Source organism: Lygodium microphyllum, chromosome 1 (assembly GCF_053477565.2).
Source record: "Lygodium microphyllum isolate KBCC chromosome 1, Lygodium_microphyllum_v1.1.10, whole genome shotgun sequence".
Taxonomy (NCBI): Eukaryota; Viridiplantae; Streptophyta; class Polypodiopsida; order Schizaeales; family Lygodiaceae; genus Lygodium; species Lygodium microphyllum.
The window spans coordinates 178,340,407-178,354,077 of NC_141135.1; positions in this window are offsets into that span (position 1 = coordinate 178,340,407).

Consider the following 13,671-nt stretch of genomic DNA (forward strand, 5'->3'; position numbering starts at 1 on the left):
GGTCCTCAAATGCAGGACAACACTCTCAGCTTGCTTAGAGTTCGACCTGTCTCCCAAACTAAGTCTTGTGCACAATACAGAGACTAGCACCACCGCTAGGGAGAGACCACCTGACAGGTTTTCAATTGCAGGTGTCGACAACCACAACCCAAGTGGCATTCATTCTTCATCAACCTCCCATGCTGATTTCCCACCCAACATCCAGCGAGCCGGTAAAATCATCCAACGCGGCATTCCCAACCAACCCCCGCATACCCAGTCACCAGGGCAGACCCCAAGCCCATGTCCCCCCGAAGTCTTCAGTGCCTACCACCACTTGCTCCCTACGCCAGTAAGTGCCATGGGACTGGCACTCGTCTAGGAGGGGGGCAATGTTAACCCCAACACGACGAGAGCGAAAGAAAGTGGAAAAGACGCGGGGCAAAGGCGGAAAGAAGGTAGCCCGACGGAAGGAAAAGAAGGAGAAAAGCCCAAAAGCGCAAGGACAACTGTTAAAGACCAAGGCAACCACAAAAAGGGAAAGGCGCATAAAAAGCGCACCCTAAAATCTTGTAAAAGAGTGCCGGGCTCTCACCCATGCTATTTGTAAATATAGAAGGGTAGTGAAAAGGAAGCAAGGAAGAGAAAAGAACAATGGAAAACAGGGCCTGGGCTATGACCGGCCATGTAAAAAAGGGAAAAAGGGAATGACCGCCCAAAAGGGAAGTAGGGTTTTGTATATAAAGTTGAAAAGTGAATGAAGAGCTCATTCTTTGGTGTGGCAAAACTAGTCTTCATCTTCCTCTCTTCTTCTCCCCTTCTTTCTTGTGTATGCTCTTGAGAGAGGGAGTGTGAGAGTGTGAGGGAGTGAGTGTGTGAGAGAGTGAGGAATCAAGAGGATGAAGCTCTCCACCATCTCCTCTTCCCTTCTCCTCTTCTCTCTTCTTATCTTCTCTTGCACGCGCTGCTATGGAGGATGAGGCTTGGAGATGGAGAAGGCTTGAGGATGCTTGAGCTAGCATCAAGAATCGTGGAGCTACCGAAGTGTGAGAGAGAGGAGGGTACTCGATCAAGCATCAAGGTAAGTTCACTGCATTCGTAGGTTGGACGGCGTGTCGGCTAGGTGAGAGATGGCCATGAGAGCTCGCTTGGAACGCTTGAAACAATAAGCGGTCCGTAGGTCTTGGCGGTTGAGCAAAAGCTCCCACAAGGTCGCGAAGGACCACTAATTCCTCTTCTGGAAGATTGAGACCCACTTTCAGGTGGTGTTCGGTTCCTTCAGCATCCAGGAACGTTACTTGTCTTTCACCTTCCACTTCGCGGATAAATGTCCCACGGATTGCTTCTGGATAGAGGTCTAGCTCTTTCAAGAGAGTAGTATCCTCATCTGATGTTCCACTAGAACCAGTATCCTCCTTCTGAACAGATGACTCATTTGTCTATTTAAGTTGCTAGAAGGGTATCAGAGCTTTATTTTCTTCGGTGTGAGTGGTAACTTCTTCTGGACTTAGGGATTCATCTTCAGAAGATGCATCGAGGAATGTCACATAGCACAGACCTGCTAGAGGCCGTGGCTTTGAGAGCTTGGGCTTCTATTGGCAGTGGGCATCATCATCATCTTTTCTTTTGACTAAACATTCAGGGCGACAAGAGCCACTGGTGAACTTAATTATTATGCTTTTAATCCATTGCTTATACAAATTTTGCATGCTTTGTGGTCCATTGACCAACCCAAACAGAACCATGGTCATTCCATCCAGTACCCTGAGATATTTGGCCTCTGAGGTCTCTATAGGAACATTAACCTGATCATCCGCTATTAGAGGGAATTCTTCATCTGCACTTTCATAGCCTACTTCATTTTCTTCCTCATCAGTTTCATCCTCATCCTCTAGAGGCTTTGACTCTACTTCTGTAGAGGCTCTGTAGGAGAAGAACACATCGTCTGCCTCTGCTTATGTCACCAGTTCTGACTCTGCTTCTACCCCTCACTCTGTATCTGTTACTATCTCTGTATCTGTCTCTGTATCCGATGTGTCTCTGTTCCATAGCCGCTCTGTATCTACTCTACCTCTGTACTGTCTCTGCTCTGTAACTATATTATCTCTGTACTGACTCTGCTCTGTCTCTATGACTGTCGTGTAACAGGGAGAACAATACATCCATGCTTCTATTTCACTGTCAGAGGTAATTTCAGAGGTTAATTCTAGTTGAGGCAGGAGGTATTCACCCATAGACAAGGATTTTACTTCACTTGGCAGTTGGCTTATAGTGCCCACTATTAGGGACTATGCCTCTGTTTTCTTAGGAAAGATTTACTTAACGGCTTCTTCATCTCCTAATGTACCATCTGTTGCCTCGTTAGAGGAGTTAGTTATGACTTCAATGGATGTCCATCCATTGCCTTTTTGCGAGCCATACAACAGAGGGTATGAGGTCCCATAAAATTTTGGTTTGACCACCAAATATGTCAGCCAATAGTCTCTTCCTGCAAGGGTTGTTTTTACGTATGGGAGGATGCCCAACAGTTTAACTCTACTTTGTTCTGCCAATCGGATAAGCCACTATGTAGGTTGAATTCCTTGCAACCCTAAGTCCTTCATTGTGACATCCGTCATTATGTTTACTGATGAGCCTCCATCAATCAATGCATCTGAAATGAAGCATCCTTCTATCCATACACTAATCTTTGGGATTCCAGGATCTAGGAAGGCATTAGCCACATCTACTTCCTTTACAAGCTCCATGGCCTTATTGGTCTTGGTTGCTGTTAAAGGAGCGATTCGGTTAGTCCATCTCTTCAGGATGGATTCTAATCACGAGACATAAGCTTCTACTCTTTCTCCAGAGGACTGACTTAGATTCATGAACTCCTCTCGCATCCACTCTTCAAAACCTTCACGCCTGAATTTAGTGAGGAAGGCCAAGTCCCATGTGCCAAAAGTTCCTGCTGCTTGTCTCTCATACCACTGAAACGCCGCACCCTTGAAAGTGGCGGAGAATATTGCTAATCAATGCTCAGGGATTCTGGCATTGCTAGCCACACATGCTACCGTGAATTCTGCTACATGAAGATTAGGGTCTTCATTGTACTCTCCCTTAAAAACTGGCAATGGGACTACATTTGCTAGCCTGTTCATCAATATTTCCAGGACGAATCTGACTAGGAAGGGGACCTTTGTCAAGATTGTGAGAGAGAAGGAAGGAGTCTCGCTTGTAGCTTTCTTGCTTGCACAATGGGGGAATACACACAGAGGTGGAGGCTGAAAACAGTTTTCCTCTTCTTAGTTGTGTAAGCCAAAAGAACTCTCATACAAAGAAATAGAAGAACCCTATATATGTGTCTCAAACCAAACTCAACTAACTAAGATGGCATACTAACTGAGCCAAGAACTAGAGTAGATAAGGATAGCTATCATGTAGCTATTATTCATGGGCGGTGTACCAGCCGCGTCTGCAACAACTGACAAGTCGGTGACATAAATACACAACGGTCACCCTGGCATATCACGAGTGGAGCTCGATATCTCAACACTCCCCCTCGAGCTCAATCCCAATTCGTGCACACCAAGCAGGTCTCTGAACTTGCGCAGCTTCTCTGCGCCCAATGCCTTCGTGAATATGTCAGCTACCCGATCCTCTGTGCTGACATAAACTAGATCAATAAGACCTAGTAAAACCCTCTCTCGCACATAGCGATAATGCATCTCAATGTGCTTTGTTCTAGCATGATAGACTGGGTTATTTGCCAAGTGTATACTACTCATGTTGTCACAATAAATGACAACTGGCCCATCTGTAGGCTGATGCATATCATAAAGTAGCTTATGCAACCAAGCTACTTCACATGCAGCCATTGCTGCACCCCTGTACTCAGCCTCTGTGCTGGACAAGGCAACTGTAGGCTGTTTCTTACTGCTCCAAGTGACTGCAGCACTCCCAAAAGAGAACACATATCCACTGGTAGATCGTCTATCAGAAATACTACCAGCCCAATCAGCATCAGTGTATCCATGCAACTGTATCTGAACCCCAGTCTCATAAAATAGTCCATACTGCAATGTGGACTTCACATACCTGAGTATGCGTCTAGCCGCATCCAAATGCGGTTTCCTTGGAGCCTGCATAAACTGACTTAAGCCGCATCCAAATGCGGTTTCCTTGGAGCCTGCATAAACTGACTTACCAATCCAACAGCATAGCTCAAATCTGGCCTGGTAATAGTCATATAAATCAAGCTTCCTACTATGCGTCTGTACATAGTAGGGTCTTCCAAAAGCTCACCTGCATTTGTGCTCAGCTTCACATTCTGCTCCAAAGGAACTGAAATAGGCTTACAGCCTGTCATCCCATATTTGGATAGCATGTCCAATCCATACTGCCTCTGCAAGAGCTGTATCCCACTTGGTGATCTAATCACCTCAATGCCCAAGAAATAACGCAGCTCTCCCAAATCCTTCATCTCAAACTTCTGCTTCAATAGCATTTTCACATGAAGGATATCTTCATCACTGTCACCTGTCATAATCAAATCATCAACATAAATTACAAGTAGCATATTACCTTTCTCTGTTTTTCTCACATAAAGTGAGAAATCTGCCTTGGAAATCTGAAAGCCAATAGTGACAAGATACTGTCCTATCTTGTCAGACCATGCTCTAGGTGCTTGCTTCAAGCCATACAAGGCTTTCTTCAACCTGCAAACAAACTCAGGATGAACAGCATGCACATAACCTGGTGGCTGCTCCATATAGACCTCTTCTTGCAAATCACCATGTAAGAAGGCATTCTTTACATCCATCTGATGTAAAGACCATCCCTTTGATGCAGCCATAGTAATGGCTGCTCTTACAGTTGCCATCCTTGCAACTGGACTGAATGTTTCTTCATAGTCAATGCAATATGTTTGTGCATACCCCTTGACTACTAATCTTGCCTTGTATCTGTTCACAGAACCATCTGCATTGTGCTTCACCTTATAAACCCACTTACAACCAATTGCATTCTTACCTTTAGGCAAAGGTACTAACTCCCATGTAGCATTTGCTTCCAAGGCATCCATTTCTTCATCCATGGCTTTCTCCCATTTTTCTTTTCCCATGGCTTGCTCAAAAGAAGTGGGTTCTGGTTCCTGTATCACCTTGACCATATATGCATAGTGAATGGCTGTAAATCCATCATATTTCAGCCTATCCACAGGATACCTAACTCTGGTAGACCTGCGCAAAGTGGGTTCACTCCCAGGTGCTCTCAAAACATCCCTAGTCTTCCTTACTCCAGGTGTAACAATAGAAGGAATACCCAACTCATCATCAATGCTCTGTTCTGAGCCACTGGATTCACCATCCACATAAGAGTGACCTGCATTCACATCAAACATGGGCTGATCTACCTTCTCTTTTCCTTTTCGTGATACCTGCATACCATTATCTGCATTGCTTTGAGAAGATTCTCCTGATCTCAATCTGCCTATCCATGGAGAAGAATGTGAACCACTGCTAGAGGACGCTCCAGATCCACTAATATTTTGTGACTGCTGCTGTGAATTCTGTGCAGCATTACCATTTTGTGCATCTACATCATCAATCATATTTACTAGTTTATACCAGCTACTCATCTCATCAAAAACAACATCTCTGCTCATTGTAAACTTACGAGTAGAAGGGTTATAGCATCTATACCCTTTTTGCTGCAGAGAGTAACCAATAAAGATGCACTTCTCAGCTTTTGGATCCAACTTGGATCTCAACTCATCTGACACATGTACATAGGCAATGCAACCAAAAATTTTCAAGTGAGAAATATCTGGTTTCCTACCAGTATACCTCTCCTCTGGAGTCATCCCATGTATTGCTACAGTGGGAGTCCTATTCATTATGTAGACTGCTGTAGCAACTGCTTCAGCCCAATAAAAATCTGGCAAGTCTTTTTCATTGAGCATGGCACGAGATACCTCTCCAATATGCCTGTTTTTCCTTTCTACAATTCCATTTTGCTGTGGGGTATGACTGCATGAATATTGCTGCTTTATGCCATGCTCCTGCAAGAACCTTGCAAACTCATTTGAGAGGTACTCTCCCCCTCCATCTGACCTTAGGCATTTTATTTGCAAGCCTGTTTCTTTTTCAGCCATGGCTTTAAGGGTTTTGAAATGCCCAAAAACTTCACTTTTCTTTTTCATAAAATACACCCAAACTTTTCTGCTATAGTCATCAATAAAAGTGACAAAATAATGACAGCCTCCAAGAGATGCAGCTTTAGTAGTCCACACATCAGAGTGGATTAATTCCAATGGCTTCTCACTCTCTTGAACATGTCTAGGAAATGGTTTCCTTGCCTGTTTTCCAAACTGACAGGCTTCACATACCTTATGCATTTCTGCAACCTTGAATTTTGGCAATCCTGCAACAATATTTTGGGCCTGCATTGATTTAAGTCACTGTACATTAACATGACCAATGCGTTTATGCCAGATATCAATATCTGCAACTACACCGGTCCCATGTGCAAACATTGCTGCACTCAATTCAGACATGTCTACATCCAACATAAACATTCTGCCCTTCTTCTTTCCTTTTGCTATCAAGCGACCTTTATTTTTCATATCCTCAACAAAGCATCCATGAGGATTAAATCTGACCTGCAAGCCCTGTTCAACCATTTGACCAACAGAAACCAGATTCTTGGTGATATTCGAGACATGAAATACATCGGACATGTATTTCTTTTTCCCATCCTGCATAGACAAAGGAATTTTTCCAATCTGCACAATAGGATGTGCAGTATCATCACCAGTCTCCACAAATCCTGGTTTTTCCATTTTCCTTGCATCCTCCATCCATTCTGCATGACCTGTCATGTGGTTTGATGCACCTGAGTCAACATACCATACATCATTGCTTTCTTCTGCACTTGTCACAGAATTGTTCATGTGCTGCACCATGAACAAATGCTCATTTCTATCATCACCCTGTCTACTAGAAGATGCATAATTCCCTTGTTGCAGTTTTCCATTCATAACGTCATTCTGCTTTTTATAGCAGTCTTTAGCCATATGACCCATTTTACCACAGTAGTAGCATTCAACATTACTATTTGCATTTTGACCTCTTTGCCATCCACCACGACCTCTTTGGCTCCCCCTGCCTCTAGAGTTGCCACGTCCTCCTCCATAGGACTGGTTTTCTTGAGTTTGCTGCATATTCTGATTTCTACCACGGCCTCCAAATCGGCCTCCTCTACCTCTGCCTCTACCTCTTCCAGTATTTGAGTAGAAGACAGCTTCTTTTGAAGTTCCTCCTAAAGAAGATGCACCACCATTTCTCTAGTCCTCAGAAATTAGAAGAGCAATCAACTCCTCAAAATCAGGAAATCTTTCACGAACTGAAATGGATGTCCGAAACTGTGCATAATCCTTTCCTAGACCATTCAAGGTCACGGAAACTAAATCATCATCTTCCACTGGTGACCCAATGGAAGCAAGTGCATCTGCAATCTTCTTCACCTTCATGTGGTAGTCATTGATGCTCATATTTTCTCTTTGCACATTATGCAACTCTTGCTTGAGCTGCATTTTCCTGGCTTGCGTATTTGTGCTATACATTTTTGACAAAGTATCCCATGCCTCCTTTGGCGTACTTGCATCCTGAATATGCACAATCATAGAGTCTGAAATGCTGATAGACAGCCAGTACATAACTTTCCTGGCTCTCTCATGCCATGTTTTAAATGCCTGCATTTGCTGTTGATTGGGAACATTAGGAAGAACTGGTTCTTCTTCATTTCCTGCAACAAATTCCCAATATCCTTTTCCCATAAGGAAATTCGTCATTCTAAACTTCCATGCTTGGAAGTTGTTCTTGTCAAGCTTTTCAGTGACAATCTGTGAAAGAGAATCAGATGCCATTACAGAACACTACAAAAAATTCTGTCACTGCAAAAAACACAGCTTCACCCTCACAAGGGAAAATCTGCAAAACTGGCGAAAGTGGTATTTGACCACACAGTCACTTCCTAGTGACGATTTTGCATCAACAGGCAACAGGGATGATTCTGTAACTCCCAATGTCTCTGCGCACAAGCATACGATGCAATTTCTACAGTAACTTTTCACCGACCTGTAGAACAGTGGCTGCACAGTATAAAACTGGGCCTTTTTCTAAGTGTGTGCAGAAAACTTCCGCCTCCAAAACAGGCCCCGAAATGGCCTCAAATAAAAAAAACAAGGTCGCCAAGGGCTAAAGCCCTTATCCTGTAGCATATACTGCCCTCTTGCTTCACTGCGAAGGGCGTCTCAACCTGAGACAATGCACTCCTGCACTTCCGGCTGTGCTACCTGCAGAGATCTGCTCCCAAAACAGAAAATGAAAGCAACACTGCTCCTCTTACCAGAACACCGTGAGCTTGGCTTGCTTTCTTGAGCTCCTTACCACGAACAAGGCTCTGATACCATGTCAAGATTGTGAGAGAGAAGGAAGGAGTCTCACTTGTAGCTTTCTTGCTTGCACAATGGGGGAATACACACAGAGGTGGAGGCTGAAAACAGTTTTCCTCTTCTTAGTTGTGTAAGCCAAAAAAACTCTCATACAAAGAAATAGAAGAACCCTATATATGGGTCTCAAACCAAACTCAACTAACTAAGATGGCATACTAACTGAGCCACGAACTAGAGTAGATAAGGATAGCTTGTCAAGATTGTGGGAGAGAAGGAAGGAGTCTCGCTTGAAGCTTTCTTGCTTGCACAATGGGGGAAGACACACAAGGGTGGAGGCTGAAAACAGTTTTCCTCTTCTTAGTTGTGTAAGCCAAAAAGAACTCAAGTACAAAGAAATAGAAGAACCCTATATATGGGTCTCAAACCAAACTCAACTAACTAAGGTGGCATACTAACTGAGCCACGAACTAGAGTAGATAAGGATAGCTATCATGTAGCTATTATTCATGGGCGGTGTACCAACCGTGTCTGCAACTGACAAGTCGGTGACATAAATATACAACGGTCACCCTGGCGTATCACGAGTGGAGCTCGATATCTCAACACTCCCCCTCGAGCTCAATCCCAATTCCTGCACACCAAGCAGGTCTCTGAACTTGCGCAGCTTCTCTGCGCCCAATGCCTTCGTGAATATATCAGCTACCCGATCCTCTGTGCTGACATAAACTAGATCAATAAGACCTAGTAAAACCCTCTCTCGCACATAGTGATAATGCACCTCAATGTGCTTTGTTCTAGCATGATAGACTGGGTTATTTGCCAAGTGTATACTACTCATGTTGTCACAATAAATGACAACTGGCCCATCTGTAGACTGATGCATATCATAAAGTAGCTTATGCAACCAAGCTACCTCACATGCAGCCATTGCTGCACCCCTGTACTCAGCCTCTGTGCTCGACAAGGCAACTGTAGGCTGTTTCTTGCTGCTCCAAGTGACTGCAGCACTCCCAAAAGAGAATACATATCCACTGGTAGATCGTCTATCAGAAATACTACCAGCCCAATCAGCATCAGTGTATCCATGCAACTGTATCTGAACCCCAGTCTCATAAAATAGTCCATACTGCAATGTGGACTTCACATACCTAAGTATGCGTCTAGCCGCATCCAAATGTGGTTTCCTTGGAGCCTGCATAAACTGACTTACCAATCCAACAGCATAGCTCAAATCTGGCCTGGTAATAGTCATATAAATCAAACTTCCTACTATGCGTCTGTACATAGTAGGGTCTTCTAGAAGCTCACCTGCATCTGTGCTCAGCTTCACATTTTGCTCCAAAGGAACTGAAATAGGCTTACAGCCTGTCATCCCATATTTGGACAGCATGTCCAATCCATACTGCCTCTGCAAGAGCTGTATCCCACTTGGTGATCTAATCACCTCAATGCCCAAGAAATAACGCAGCTCTCCCAAATCCTTCATCTCAAACTTCTGCTTCAATAGCATTTTCACATGAAGGATATCTTCATCACTGTCACCTGTCATAATCAAATCATCAACATAAATGACAAGCAGCATAATACCTTTCTCTGTTTTTCTCACATAAAGTGAGAAATCTGCCTTGGAAATCTGAAAGCCAATAGTGACAAGATACTGTCCTATCTTGTCAGACCATGCTCTAGGTGCTTGCTTCAAGCCATACAAGGCTTTCTTCAACCTGCAAACAAACTCAGGATGAACAGCATGCACATAACCTGGTGGCTGCTCCATATAGACCTCTTCTTGCAAATCACCATGCAAGAAGGCATTCTTTACATCCATCTGATGTAAAGACCATCCCTTTGATGCAGCCATAGCAATGACTGCTCTTACGGTTGCCATCCTTGCAACCGGACTGAATGTTTCTTCATAGTCAATGCCATATGTTTGTGCATACCCCTTGACTACTAATCTTGCCTTGTATCTGTTCACAGAACCATCAGCATTGTGCTTCACCTTATAAACCCACTTACAGCCAATTGCATTCTTACCTTTAGGCAAAGGTACTAACTCCCATGTAGCATTTGCTTCCAAGGCATCCATTTCTTCATCCATGGCTTTCTCCCATTTTTCTTTTCCCATGGCTTGCTCAAAAGATGTGGGTTCTGGTTCCTGTATCACTTTGACCATATATGCATAGTGAATGGCTGTAAATCCATCATATTTCAGCCTATCCACAGGATACCTAGCTCTTGTAGACCTGCGCAAAGTAGGTTCACTCCCAGGTGCTCTCAAAACATCCCTGGTCTTCCTTACTCCAGGTGTAACAATAGAAGGAATACCCAACTCATCATCAATGCTCTGTTCTGAGCCACTGGATTCACCATCCACATAAGAGTGACCTACATTCACATCAAACATGGGCTGATCAACCTTCTCTTTTCCTTTTCGTGATACCTGCATACCACTATCTGCATTGCTTTGAGAAGATTCTCCTGATCTCAATCTGCCTGTCCATGGCGAAGAATGTGAACCATTGCTAGAGGACGCTCCAGGTCCACTAATATTTTGTGACTGCTGCTGTGAATTCTGTGTAGCATTACCATTTTGTGCATCTTCATCATCAATCACATTTACTGGTTTATACCAGCTACTCATCTCATCAAAAACAACATCTCTGCTCACTGTAAACTTACGAGTAGAAGGGTTATAGCATCTATACCCTTTTTGCTGCAGAGAGTAACCAATAAAGATGCACTTCTCAGCTTTTGGATCCAACTTGGATCTCAGCTCATCTGGCACATGTACATAGGCAATGCAACCAAAAATTTTCAAATGAGAAATATCTGGTTTCCTACCAGTATACCTCTCCTCTGGAGTCATTCCATGTATTGCTGCAGTGGGAGTCCTGTTCATTATGTAGACTGCTGTAGCAACTGCTTCAGCCCAATAAAAATCTGGCAAGTCTTTTTCATTGAGCATGGCACGAGATACCTCTCCAATATGCCTGTTTTTCCTTTCTGCAATTCCATTTTGTTGTGGGGTATAACTGCATGAATATTGCTGCTTTATGCCATGCTCCTGCAAGAACTTTGCAAACTCATTTGAGAGGTACTCTCCCCCTCCATCTGACCTTAGGCATTTTATTTGCAGACCTGTTTCTTTTTCAGCCATAGCTTTAAGAGTTTTGAAATGCCCAAAAACTTCACTTTTCTTTTTCATAAAATACACCCAAACTTTCCTGCTATAGTCATCAATAAAAGTGACAAAATAATGACAGCCTCCAAGAGATGCAGCTTTAGTAGTCCACACATCAGAGTGGATTAATTCCAATGGCTTCTCACTCTCTTGAACATGTCTAGGAAATGGTTTCCTTGCCTGTTTTCCAAACTGACAGGCTTCACATACCTTATGCATTTCTGCAACCTTGAATTTGGGCAATCCTGCAACAATATTTTGGGCCTGCATTGATTTAAGTCGCTGTACATTAACATGACCAATGCGTTTATGCCAGATATCAATATCTGCAACTACACCGGTCCCATGTGCAAACATTGCTGCACTCAATTCAGACATGTCTGCATCCAATGTAAACATTCTGCCCTTCTTCTTTCCTTTTGCTATCAAGCGACCTTTATTTTTCATATCCTCAACAAAGCATCCATGAGGATTAAATCTGACCTGCAAGCCCTGTTCAACCATTTGACCAACTGAAACCAGATTCTTGGTGATATTCGGGACATGAAATACATCGGACAGGTATTTCTTTTTCCCACCCTGCATAGACAAGGGAATTTTTCCAATCTGCACAATAGGATGTGCAGTATCATCACCAGTCTCCACAAATCCTGGTTTTTCCATTTTCCTTACATCCTCCATCCATTCTGCATGACCTGTCATGTGGTTTGATGCACCTGAGTCAACATACCATACATCATTGCTTTCTTCTGCACTTGTCATAGAATTGTTCATGTGCTGCACCATGAACAAATGCTCATTTCTGTCATCACCCTGTCTACTAGAAGATGCATAATTCCCTTGTTGCAGTTTTCCATTCATGATGTCATTCTGCTTTTTATAGCAGTCTTTAGCCATATGACCCATTTTACCACAGTAGTAGCATTCAACATTACTGTTTGCATTTTGGCCTCTTTGCCATCCACCACGACCTCTTTGGCTCCCCCTGCCTCTAGAGTTACCACGTCCTCCTCCATAGGACTGGTTTTCTTGAGTTTGCTGCATATTCTGATTTCTGCCACGGCCTCCAAATCGGCCTCCTCTACCTCTGCCTCTACCTCTTCCAGCATTTGAGTAGAAGACAGCTTCTTTTGAAGTTCCTCCTGAAGAAGATGCACCACCATTTCTCTGTTCCTCAGAAATTAGAAGAGCAATCAACTCCTCAAAATCAGGAAATCTTTCACGAACTGAAATGGATGTCCGAAACTGTGCATAATCCTTTCCTAGACCATTCAAGGTCACGGAAACTAAATCATCATCTTCCACTGGCGACCCAATGGAAGCAAGTGCATCTGCAATCTTCTTCACCTTCATGTGGTAGTCGTTGATGCTCATACTTTCTCTTTGCACATTATGCAACTCTTGCTTGAGCTGCATTTTCCTGGCTTGCGTATTTGTGCTATACATTTTTGACAAAGTATCCCATGCCTCCTTTGGCGTACTTGCATCCTGAATATGCACAATCATAGAGTCTGAAATACTGATAGACAGCCAATACATAACTTTTCTGGCTCTCTCATGCCATGTTTTAAATGCCTGCATTTGTTGTTGATTGGGAACATCAGGAAGAACTGGTTCTTCTTCATTTCCTGCAACAAATTCCCAATATCCTTTTCCCATAAGGAAATTCGTCATTCTAAACTTCCATGCCTGGAAGTTGTTCTTGTCAAGCTTTTCAGTGACAATCTGTGAAAGAGAATCAGACGCCATTACAGAATACTGCAAGAAATTCTGTCACTGCAAAAAACACAGCTTCACCCTCACAAGGGCAAATCTGCAAAACTGGCAAAAGTGGTATTTGACCACACAGTCACTTCCTAGTGACGATTTTGCATAAACAGGAACCAAGGATGATTCTGAAACTCCCAATGTCTCTGCGCACAAGCATACGATGCAATTTCTACAGTAACTTTTCACCGACCTGTAGAACAGTGGTCGCACAGCATAAAACTGAGCCTTTTCTTGAGTGCGTGCAGAAAACTTCCGTCTGCAAAACAGGCCCCGAAATGGCCTCAAATCAAAAAAACAAGGTCGCCGA